Source organism: Lacerta agilis, chromosome 2 (genome assembly GCF_009819535.1).
Source record: "Lacerta agilis isolate rLacAgi1 chromosome 2, rLacAgi1.pri, whole genome shotgun sequence".
In the NCBI taxonomy this organism is placed as follows: domain Eukaryota; kingdom Metazoa; phylum Chordata; class Lepidosauria; order Squamata; family Lacertidae; genus Lacerta; species Lacerta agilis.
The window spans coordinates 40,185,758-40,197,990 of record NC_046313.1 but is presented as its reverse complement, the minus strand read 5'-3'; positions in this window follow the sequence as shown (position 1 = coordinate 40,197,990).

The window sequence follows — 12,233 nt, the reverse complement described above, 5'->3', positions numbered from 1 at the left end:
TCCCCGTCTTTACACACACACACACACACACACACAAACAAGCATACATCCTCTCGCGTGTCAAGCTGCTTGTGGCAGATGCCCCTCCTTCACTGTTCTCAGCACACATTGCCCAGGAACAGAGTGAGATCATTGCATCACTGTCAGAGTCATTTGTTTGCAGTGTCGCCACGCGGCGTCTTCCGAGTGTTGTGCTTGCTCCCAGATGCAAGGAGCATGGCACATGGCTGGCCTCTGTCTGACCTCACACACAGCTGACACTCTCAACAGCTGGCTAGTGGGCTACCCTGAGCATAGCAGAGAGGGAGTTGCAAAGGAGGGGTTGGGAGGAAAGAGACTGTGGCATCAACTTTCTCCCTCCCTCCCTCTCCCTCTCTCTGTATTATATTAGGTGGGAAGGGTGGGGGATATGAAGCCGAAGACCCAAGCTCTGAGAGGGCTATCTCTTGATTAGGAGAGGGTCCAAGACCCAGGAGTCTGCACTTGGTGACAGTGGTGGAGGAAGACGCTTGGTGCCTGGGGTGGGGTGAGGGCGGGGTGAGCCACCCATAGGAACAGGGCACACCATGGAGCCTCCGGAGTCTGCCTGCCTCCTCCCACCCAGCCACCCTACAGCTTGGGGGGAGAGGCCGCAAACGGACCGTTTGGGCAGCGTGGAGCCTGCACACACCTAAGCCACCATGTCTCTCCCAGGAGAGACACATGGCTTGGGTGTGCTGCAGGCCCTGCAGTGAGTGCTGCCCGGCATTTTGTCACACACACCCCAGTGGTGACACCTGGGGCAGTCCACACCCACCACACACCCCTTCCTCCATCCCTGCTTGGTGATGCTCCCAGCAGATATACATAACTCTTGGGTTTGGGGTGCTCACCTTGGAACCATTTGACCCCTAGCTCTCCACCCACCTCCTTTTCTCTTGTCCTGGAGCCCACTCATAGGTTGCTTCCAGATGACTTGTTTATTGAGCACCCAGCCTGGTTTGTTTGCAAGGAGGTTAGATGACACCAGTTATGTATTGAGAATTTGTTCTGATTTGATTGCAGAGGGGTTAGATGAAGTTCTGTCAAGCCACACTTCCCAGTGCATTTTCCTGTCACTGTTCATATTGCTAAAAGTCCAATCTTCTGGGGAAGTAGCTTTCATTGTTTAAGCTGAATTTACTGGGATATGATTGAATCCCACCCTGAAATAGCAAAGGAGTCTGCACCAGAGTCACCAATTTTCTCCACTTTCTCCCCTTCCTCCGCTGCCTCCGACCCCACAGAATGTGCTGGCGGTTAGCTATTCACAGTCAAGGCTGGTTCCTAGGACAAACGTTTTTATAAGAATCTGGGCAGCATTAGCTGGCAGGAGTCTCTCTCCAATCTCCCCCCCTTCACCGCTTCTTTACAGAGCAGCACCCTACCAGCCACATGCCAAGTGCTGATTGTTACAGGTCTGGGGCCCTGGCTGATCTGGAACAGTCATGATTAGTGGGCTGGAAAATTGAGAGGGGTGACTCTCTGAGAAGAGGTCAATTGGCTGTGGCCTGTTATAGGATTGGCTAAGTCCTGTATATAGCGGGGTGGGGAAGGGAGTCAGTGAAGAGAGAAGGAGACAAACAGGAAAAGCAATATTTATCCAGGACTGGCTTCTTTTCCCTTTAGAGGAACTTAGAGAGAACAGGGCTCAGCTCCCCTCTTTCCCTTCGGAGCTCTCTCCCATAGCCAAGCAGATGTATGTCTGAAATCCTCAAGACCATTTGGGACTCTCTGCTCTATGCACTGTAGCCCTTTGAAAGCAGAACTGACCCTTCTATTTCTCTAGAACTCCTGCACTATTCCCTGATGGTCTCCTACTTCTCTCAGTCCATGGACAGGATTCTATGCAAGAAGCTAGATGATTTTCAGGCTCTCAGTTTATTGAGAATGTGAGGTTTTCCCTCCACTACCGGTCTCTGAGTAGAGATTCATGTGGGTCTCCTTTTTGTTACTAGTACAACACACATGTAGACTAACACAATAAACCCACAATCCAAGAGCACTGAAACATTGATTAACCTACTGACCCATTTTTTGGGGGGGGGGTGATTCAACAACTACTTGTTTGCATCACAAGTGATTCTTGTAATCACCTTGTGGTTCTGGTTGAGGTCTTTCCATTAGACCGCAAAAAGTCACACATGGTAAACAAATGGTTGTGTAAATCTACCCAGAAAAAACCAAGCATGAAGTCATGTGTGAAATAGTTTTGACCCTGCTGAGGGGCAGAAGGAGAGAAGGAGATGAGATTACCTTTCCCACTGCTTGTGCATGCGCAAACACACAAAGAGTAAATGCAACCCTTGCAGAAAAAAAAAGGTTCACCACTCCTAGAAATCTCTTACCTTGCCCATCTCCCGGATCTAAGATTACCTGGAAATAACCATTATGTAGAAGGGAATCCTTCAGACCTTTTCTTTTCAGAACAGAAGCAAGCTAAATGACATCTTGGAAACAAATTTCCAAGAGTCAAGTAGGGAGTGGAGGAGAGAGTGGGCTTCAAGTCATAACCCTTGGAATGGTGGTTTAGTGTACAGTGTGTGTGTGTGTGTGTGTGTGAGAGAGAGAGAGAGAGAGAGAGAGAGAGAGAGAGAGAGAGAGAGAGAGAGAGAGAGAGAGAGAGAGAGAATGCACCGCAAGCCAGGGATGGTAATCCCTGGCAGTCACCAGAGGGAGACAGGGCATGCCCTAACAGCGGAGAGTCCCCTCTAGGCCAGTTCTCTAAGGGATTAATAACATGGCACAGCAGGAGGGCAGCGTTTTTTAGCCCCAGCCCTGTGCTAATATGTCTAATTGATGCATTAATGAGGGTTCTAATTCCTTGCTAACAGGATGAGATCACCCGCAATGAAGGGTTACAACAGCCCAGTGTCCCACCCACTCCCACCTCCTCTCACTCCACGGTTGCCTCTGTCTCCACTCTTTTCACTCCTTGCCCATCCATCTGCATTTGCCTCTCTCCACTCCGCCCTCCTGAACAGGCTGGCGCCTGGGGCTTCCTTGGCAGCCCATTAACTCAGCAGGCCCCTGCACACTGACAGCTACCCTGTCTGTGATTCAATGGGATTAACACAGCCTTTATATCCTAATCATCCATGCTGGCATTGTGCAGCCTCACCACTCAGAGCCATGTGCCATAGGCTTGTTACTGACAGAATGGCTATGTGTTTGCCATATTGGCCTCCTCTTTCCCAGCCTCTGAGAGACGAGTGAACCCAGGAATCCTGGTTGGTACCCTCTTCCAGTTTAATCTATCCCTCCTAATTATCCTTTGTTGGTGACCTATCACCAACATGACACATACGGGCACCAGTGTACCCACCAGTGCCTCCTAAGGTGTCCATGAAAAAGCTCAGCAAATATCCCCTAAAATTCCAGACTGCATGAGTGACTGTTTGCTTTTCCTGCCCATTTCCTGGTTGCATTGGCTCAGCCTCTCCTACACTGATTTTACCCCCTTAAACTTGCACAGATTTCATTGGATGACAGGACCAGATACCCTTCCTCCCTTCTGATAAGAGGTGAAAATACATCTCTCTGAGAGGGCACAGAGGTAGTTGATATAGGTGTCTTGTTTATTGATGGGAGGGCATGGCCACACCATTCTGTGGTGCTCTCTCTTTTTCTGCTATTTTTAAAGCGGCAGCCATTTTATGTTATGTAGCACCCCCACAGCAGCCATTTTCTGACAAGTGCTACTGCACCTTGTCAAAATCCCAAAGTATCCATTGACTCCTGAACTCGGGGAGGCAGAGTGAAATCCCTGGAATTCTGTCTTAGAATTTATAGATATTGACCTTCAGTTGTGGATTTGGATCCACAAGTGTGGTTTCTGTCAACATCTAAGGTGGGTTGGTGGTACACAGCATTGCTATCAACCCCACCACTAAGGCAACAGTAAATTAAATGGGGAGGGGGTAGGTTCCAAATTGCAAGCTGGGTTGAAGGTGTGTCCCATGTCAGACAGACTGGAAACCATTGCAATAGATTATGGGTGCAAGGAGCTGAACTTCAGTCAGAGAAGACTTTGCCCATTTTTGAATCTGTCTGTTTATACTTTGACACTGATGGCATAATATTATCTGACATGTTTATTTAAACCTGGCTTCCAGCATCTCCCACCCACCAAGCCTTTTATGACCCTCTCAGAATGACATGCCCTTTACAGCATTTCACCCATCTCATCTCTTGAAACTGTGACACCCAGAAAGCCCGGCCTTGTATATTTGGATGCAGGCAAGAGACCTGTGTGATCTGCTCCCAGTTTATCGAGGAAACCCTGCTGTATTCCCTTCATTAGCTGGGCAGTTGTACATTCTGATCGCAACAACACAAGTAGACTTCCCTGCCTATCCCATTGAAAGGGCTGCTGGTGCCCACTCTAGCATCAGCTAGCATCCTGAGGGATGATCTGAACCCATAACCTCAGAACCCAGAGGCTCCTGGGCTGCCAGCTGAGCCACATCACCAGGGCATGAGGCATTCTGAAAAAAATGAGAGATTGGACAGTCAAAGCACATAAATCCCACCCTTGGGCATGATGCATTGTTCAAGCACAACCCCTCTGCCTTCTGCATTCCAGCCAACCTAACCTAAAGTCTCATTTGCTGCTAGGAAAGGGCTATGTAAAAATGTCCTTCGTCCAGGGCATTAAAGGAAAATGTCATGCCCTTTCCCTTCCCAGGAGGCACTGTTGCCTTGAGCAGCTCTGGCTGGGTGAACATTTGTCCCCTTTTCCCTTTCCTCCTCCTATAATATTTGGTTTCACACTGATTTTGTTTCCCTAACTAGATATTACTGAGCAATACTTTACCTAGCATGCAGCAAATTCAAGATGATGGAAGGGTGTGTGCACTGTTGGGGGTCAGAGGGACTGGGAATTAAAAGTTGTTGATGTGAGGTGGAGTCATGCAAATAACTCTGCAGTCAAAAACGTAGGAAGGGTGCAAGCAAGCAATACTAATTTACAAATAAGTGCACATAATTAGTGTTTGTCGCAGGACTGCAAGGATGGCCAATCTTTAAGTATTAGGGCAGTGCTTTTAATAGTTGTGTGGAAGAGGGAACGTAGGAAGCTGCCTCAGTGTTTAGCTCATTGTCGTCTACACTGAGTAGCAGGGCTGCAGGCAGGGAGTCTCTCCCAACCCAACTGGAGATGCCAGGGATTATTATGAAGGTTTATTAATTGCCTACCATACGTGTCTCAAGGTGATGTACAAAATACAATAAGAACAGCTAAAAATAAAACAGATAATAGCAGCTCCCCCCCTAAATCAAGTAAATAAATAAAAATACTTTACAAACTGACCAATCGTGTCACAGAGAGCTCTGTTCTGCCCCACCCCCACCCCAAATCCAGGGAAAAAGCAAGCTCACACCTCTCATTAAGTTCATATACATACTTAAGGTACATACGTAAGAGGTTCATTTTTAATTATATTTTGGGAATGATTCATGTCCTTTTGTAGCTACATTTTTTATACTTTCTGGATGTCCCATGATCATATTATAAAATAGTTGTGTTCTGTGTTATAAATCAAGCAATGCTAGGAGTTGTTTCTTTTTCTTTCCCAACATATTTCATATCAATAAAAACATTCAGTGTGTTACAAGCAAATTTTTATTCTGAAAGTGTGGCTCAGAGAAAAAAGTTTGAGAACCACTGGTCTAGATGGACTTTTGGCCTGATCCAGCAGGACTTGTCATATATTCCTCTAGATCCAATCTGCACACTATCCAATTGGAAGAGTAAGACGAGTGGAGGCTGCTACCCCTTCTCCTTGGTCTTGTCACTGCTCACTCACTGAGAGAGGGCAGGTGATCCGGCAGCAACAGTAAGGAGTAGCAGCAGCAAGGTTGGGAGATTCTGGGGATGGATCCGCTCATGGTGAGTGGGTCTCATCAGGTGGCTGATGATGCTGACCTCTGAGAACAGCCCTGATCCCCTATAGGTGCAAACCACAAAAAGCAAGCTGCATCAACCATTCAGTTATGTTGTTGGGGTGCAGACTGTATGCTCAGTTGTTAAATTCCTGTATCAGTACGATTGCAGGCTATCGTACATGGAAGTTTTAACATGAGTGATATGGTGATAATGCAATCCTGTGTACGGTGGCACTTGTACAGAATGAGCTGATCATAATCAGGTTGCCAGTGTTCATGGCCATTTCAGGTAGGTTTCCATCTGCCCAGTGGGGGTCTAAACTGGCCTTAAGATCTTGGTTGTGCAGCCAAATTCTAGTCATTTCTAATCTCCACAAGGGCTGCTGAAAAGCATGGGTCAGAACTGTGGCATGGGGGGGGGGGGAGATGGGTTGCTAAATAAAGTACCACCAACGTGCTGCAGCTTCACGGACGGGGCATAAGAGTCCTTTCAAAGCTCCACAATATTGCTGCCTGTGCATTTGGGAAGGGAATAAAGAAGGCCCCAGTGCTGCAAGTCAGCCTTCCAGTCCTCTTTACAAAGCCTCTAGCCTCAGGCTGCGAGGACCGCTTCTAACTGAAAGTAGAAAAATCTTTAGCACATCATTTCCCCCGCTAGAAGTCTGAAGAGGGAGGCACAATCAGACCTTGGCGTGCGCAAGCAGCACTGCCTAATGAGACCATATGCAATTACTGCAATATGCCGCCATCACTTTCTGTCACACACAGCCGGGTATCACAGCCTCCTGAAACCCAGTCCGGCAGACAGACCAAACAATGAACAAGTGGTGTAACCACAAACTGCACACCAATTGAGTAGGCAAGGGTGGGGATGAGAGGCTGGGAGTGCAGGAAGGAGGAGGGCAAGTCAAGTGCATGCATGGGGAAAGCAGCTCTTTAGCAGGAATGAAAAACAATATGCACACAAATGCATACAGTATTATCCATCGGCAAACACAAGGCCAATTTTAGTACAATGTTTTCAAATTGTAACAGCTCACACAGAGGAAAAACATTACATCAGAGACACCTAGATTAGAATAAAAAAATCTATATTACGATGTAATCAAGATAAGTCTATTGCCTGTTTGGATTTCTGCCCACTCCTGCTCACAGATTTTTTTTTTTCCTGGGGGGAGCTAGGGAAATCCATGGTGTGTTTTGTCTTCAAATACAATGTTGTTCGTACACATTTCTCCACAGATATATATGTTCATCATCCTTAGCATCATTTATTGTTTCGAGAGCACTTAACATGTACTAAGCATTTTACAATAAATCAAAAATATTGGCCAGTAAATGGAGGGAGGAGGGAAGCTACACTTCTCTGGGTTATGGCATGATCAAAATTAAAACCATTAAGGCAAAACCTTCATCTCCTGTGCCTCTGCATAACCCATATGAGTTTTTAGCATGTCGGTGTAAAGTTCTTCATGTGTATTTGTCAAATGGAAGAAAAGTGCTATGTCAGAATCGCCACACAGAGCCATTCACAGCCTGCCTGTTCACACTTGGTGAAAACACATTTTTGGTTGAATGTGCTTGTTGTGACTGCTAACGAAGGAGCCCTATTTCTTGATTTTTAAATTTTATTTAAGATGTATTCATTTGTTCTCTCTCTCACCTCCTCGCCCACAAATACCTCTTCGCAAACGCCCAATTGTGAGACTGCTGCATGAGAGGATTAGACCACAAAAGGGGTCGAGAAGGCTCCTTCCCCTTTTTTGCAGCGTCTGCCCGGATCCTGGCCGCGAGGTGCAAACAGTTGCATCGATTTACGTTCCCTAACCCTAATCTATATATTCCGGGCAAGAAAGGCATATAATTCCACCCTTTGCATCCATCCCTTTGCATCCGTTTCGGTGAAATGTTTGTCATCCTCCCCAGCCCCTCCCCGCGACCGAAATACAGCTGTGGGGAGCGCAGGACGGGGGGGGGGGGGACACACACACGAGGAGGCAGCTCCAAAGCCCCTGGGCTTGGCGTGCGCCCACACACCACCCGCCAGCCGTCATGCTCCTGCTGATGATGGATGAGACACAGTGAACGACACCTCCTGGAGGGGGTGGGGGGAGGCGGGAAGAGGAGCTGAAATTCATTTCCAAAGAGAAATAAATAAACTTGCCCACCCTGGGGCTGCCGTCACCGCTGTATTAGCCAGCTTTAATTTTTTTGTTTTTGATTTGATATGATTTCATTGCAACTCAGTTTTTTTGTGTGTGGAGGGGGGGGGGGCGGGAGGTTGTGTGTGTGTATTTTTGACTGCGTGAGGGGGGGGAGAGAGAGAAGAAATATCCTTGGGAGAAACGCAATTGGATCTGGTTGTGTTGAATGTGAGAAGAGCGGCAAGTCCCGGACTCTCTGGGAGGGAAGAGGCTGCAGCAGGAGAGGCGAGGGAGGAGCCAGGAGGAGTCCGGCGTTGCGCCGCCAGTTCTGGGAGGGAAGCCGAGAGGCAAGAAGCCTGGAAATCTAGAAGCTTCTTTTCACTGCTGTGCAACATTAGGCCTTCCTTCACTCTTGACCTCGTGCACCCATCCTCAGTGGGTTAGGAGAGCTGACCTACAAGTAGTGAATCCACTTACTTGCTTTCTCTGGTTAAAACAGAGGAAAGCGCCTTGACACTGTCCTATATGTGAGTGATGAAGTGCCTCAGGCCATCATGGATGAATATTAGGGCCAGCCTGCTTTCCTGGTGGAATTTTCCAGCTCTGCTTCCCGTCTACTCCTCTAAGGGCCCTTGAGGTCCCAAGACTTACTCTATATTTTATGCAAAGAGCTTTTTTTAAAAAAACCTTCTCTCCTGGTTTTAATAAATCGAGGGATTGAATGTCGGAAGATTCAGGACTGATAAAAGAAAGCACACAGCATATAGTTAAACTTTGGAACAATGGAGGAGGCAATGTTGGCTGCCAGCCTAGATGGCTTTAAAAGAGGATTAGACCAATTCATGGAGGAAAGGGCCTTTAAAGGTGATGGCTATGCTCTCTCCCCACAGTTTGAGGCAGCCATGCTTCCGAATACCAGTTGCTGGAAATCACAGGAGTGCTGTCATGCTCAAATTCCGCTTGTGGGTTTCCCACAGGTGTCTGGTTGGCAACTTGTGAGAATAAGATCAGAGGTTGATTTAGGAGAGCGTGCACTGGGCACTGAGCCAAGGGGGCGCCGCTTGCAACCGTTGTTGGGGTGTCCCATCTTTTCCCCTGGCAAACATCCTGTGCCATCAACAGCTGGGCAGATGGGGAACAAGCACAGCTTTTCTGGCACAGAGATACAGCTGCTAAAAGCAGTGATCCTTGGAAATGTGTGTGTGTGTAGTCAGAGTGGCAACTGACGCTCACGGAGAGTGGAAGGGTTTGGTGTGGTCCACAGTCACCCATGGAGCTCTCTTCGGTTAAGCAAAAAATAGAACTTTGTGAAAGTGTGCAAGGAAAGAAGGAACTCTGAGCTATGTCAATTCCATTGTTCTCCAGGTGATGAGCTTTGGTTGCAAAAAGTCAAACCTGACTATGACTGCTTCAGTTCCAACTTCTGACCAGTAGTGGGAATAGTAGGAATCCAGTGGCAGCATCTGATATGAGTTGATTTCAAACACTAATCTCTGGCTCACGTCCTTTCTATGGGAGGATTTTCTGAGCTAACAACCCAGAAAGTCCACTTCCCCCTGCTGTCATCAACAAGCCACTATATAAAGAGTTTTCAAAGAGAATAGAGGGGATCATAGGGATGGAATTACCAGAGAACTACAGAGTATCCTTATTTGTGTGTAGCAGAGGGGGGTCGGGAGAGAGACATCAGAGTCCTTCACACCAATGATTGATTTCATTTATTTATTTGTAAAAGTATTTGTATACCGCAGTTTCATAAAATATCAAAGAAATGTACAACAATGTACGATGTACGATAAAAACCACACAAAAATTAAAACAGATCACTAGCTGAATATTTCAGAAAATGTTTTTCTTAATTGTCTGCATAAGCTTGGTGGCAAGGGAAATTTTTCAACCAATGTTCAAAGGCTCAAACAGAATGTGCCTGCTGAAGAGCATTCCATAGGAGTGGGCCAATAACACAGAGGGCTCAGTTTTGTGTCAATGTCAGATAAGCTTCACCAACATTTCTGAGCACAATTCAAAGTGTTGGTGCTGACCTTTAAAGCCCTAAACGGCTTCGGTCCAGTATACATGAAGGAGCATCTCCACCCCCATTGTTCTGCCCGGACACTGAGGTCCAGTGCCGAGAGCCTTCTGGCAGTTCCCTTGCTGCGAGAAGCCAAATTACAGGGAACCAGGCAGAGGGCCTTCTCGGTAGTGGCACCCACCCTGTGGAACGCCCTCCCACCAGATGTCAAAGAGAAAAACAACTACAGTGGTACCCCGCTAGACGAATGCCTCGCAAGACGAAAAACTCGCTAGACGAAGGCATTCGTCTAGCGGAAGGCTGCCCCGCAAGACGAAAAAGTCTATGGGGCTGCCTCGCAAGACGAAAAATTTTCGTCTTTTTTTTTTCGTTTTGCGGAGCGCGGCTGTCATTGCCGCTCCGCAAGACGAAAAACCCGCTAGACGAAAATTTTCGCAGAACGAATTATTTTCGTCTAGCGGGGCACCACTGTACCAGACTTTTAGAAGACGTCTGAAGGCAGGCCTATTTAGGGAAGCTTTTAATGTTAATAGACCACTGTATTTCAATATTCTGTTGGAAGCCGCCCAGCGTGGCTGGGGAAACCCAGCTGGATGGGCGGGGTATAAATAATAAATTATTATTATTATTATTGTTATTATTATTATTACTTGGGCGACAAACAGGGACATTCCCACAGATAATCTCATTGATCAAGCTGGGATATGAGGGTTCAGGTGGTCCCTAAGGCACCCTGGATATAAATTGTTTGGGCTTTGTAATTTCATACAAGGACCTTTATCCATGGGGTCACGAAGAGTCGGACACGACTGAACGACTGAACAACAACAACAACAACAACATGCTGTGGTATCAGTGGTGCCATCAATGCACAACTTTGTGGCAGAAATCTAAGGTACCATTCAGCAAGTTATTGTTATTAGAGAGGGCCTGGAGTATTTTGCAGCAGGTCCCAGATGTGCCCCTTCCTCTCCTTTAAAAAGTTTTTATTTTTACTTTGCTTAAAAGCAACTGGGTGCAGTTCTCATGAGACTCCAGCTTCCCACCTTTTTAATTTCCTAGAGGCATTCACAAAGATTTAAAAGCATATCCAAATTCATTCAAGTTTGTTTCATGGGCCTGTGCCTTGAGTCCCTTAAATACCTAGTAATGTTACTGAGCAAGGGGATCCCTCTAATGGAGCAGGGTTGGCTTTCCATATTTTAAATACACATTAACATGTAAAGAGCACTCCCACGAGCACCCCCTGCCATACACGGTAAAAGCAGGCCTAATTATCTAACAGCACTACTGTACTCTGCAGGGGAAAGATTCCCACTGTAAGCTCACCTCAGCATGGTTGTGTGAACATTTCCTAGCATTCTAAAGGCCTGTCTACAAAGGACTTGCCACTCCTTAGTCCTTGGCTCATTTGTGCACAGAAATCTTTGCAGCCTCCCAGCAACCGTGCATTGATTGCTCCAATCTCCTGCCCATCCACAAGACAGATGCAGAGAACTGTGATCTCTGGACAGGTGGCACAGCCCATGTGTGGGAATGAATGATATTGATGTGCCAAATCCTCAAAGACAACATGCCTTCTTTTCTGACACCCTGGGCGCTTCCAGACTGTTGCTATTTTTGGGTGGGATTTAATCACATCCCAGCACATTCAGGTCGAGCAATTATAGTTGTTTGGGATGTCTTGCACAGCGAAACCCACCCCCCTTCCAATTTGGACTTTTTGCCTTAAGGAAAGTGATGGGGAAATGCACAGGAAAGTGTGAGATATCACTTGCTTTGATACAACACACGTAACTTCTTCACAAATCAGAAAGAATGCTAATTAAATAGCTAATATCTTCTAATCTTCCTGCAACCAAATCAGGATAAATGCTCAATAAGGAGGTCATCTGAAAGGGTTGAATTTCCTACACCTGGATATGCACTTAAGCGCCAAACTGAGAGCACAGGAAGACTATGTGCAGGTGTACCTACAATTATTCTAGTACACACTGAGGACAGGCTGGATGAGGATGATGGGGCAGTGCCCCATTCACCCTAAAGGACCTATCTCTGCTGATTTACTCATTGAATGTGTGGGAGGGGGTCCTGAATGATTTTGGGGAAGGAAGAAAACTTCAACATACCAAGCCATAACTCAGTAAGGCCCT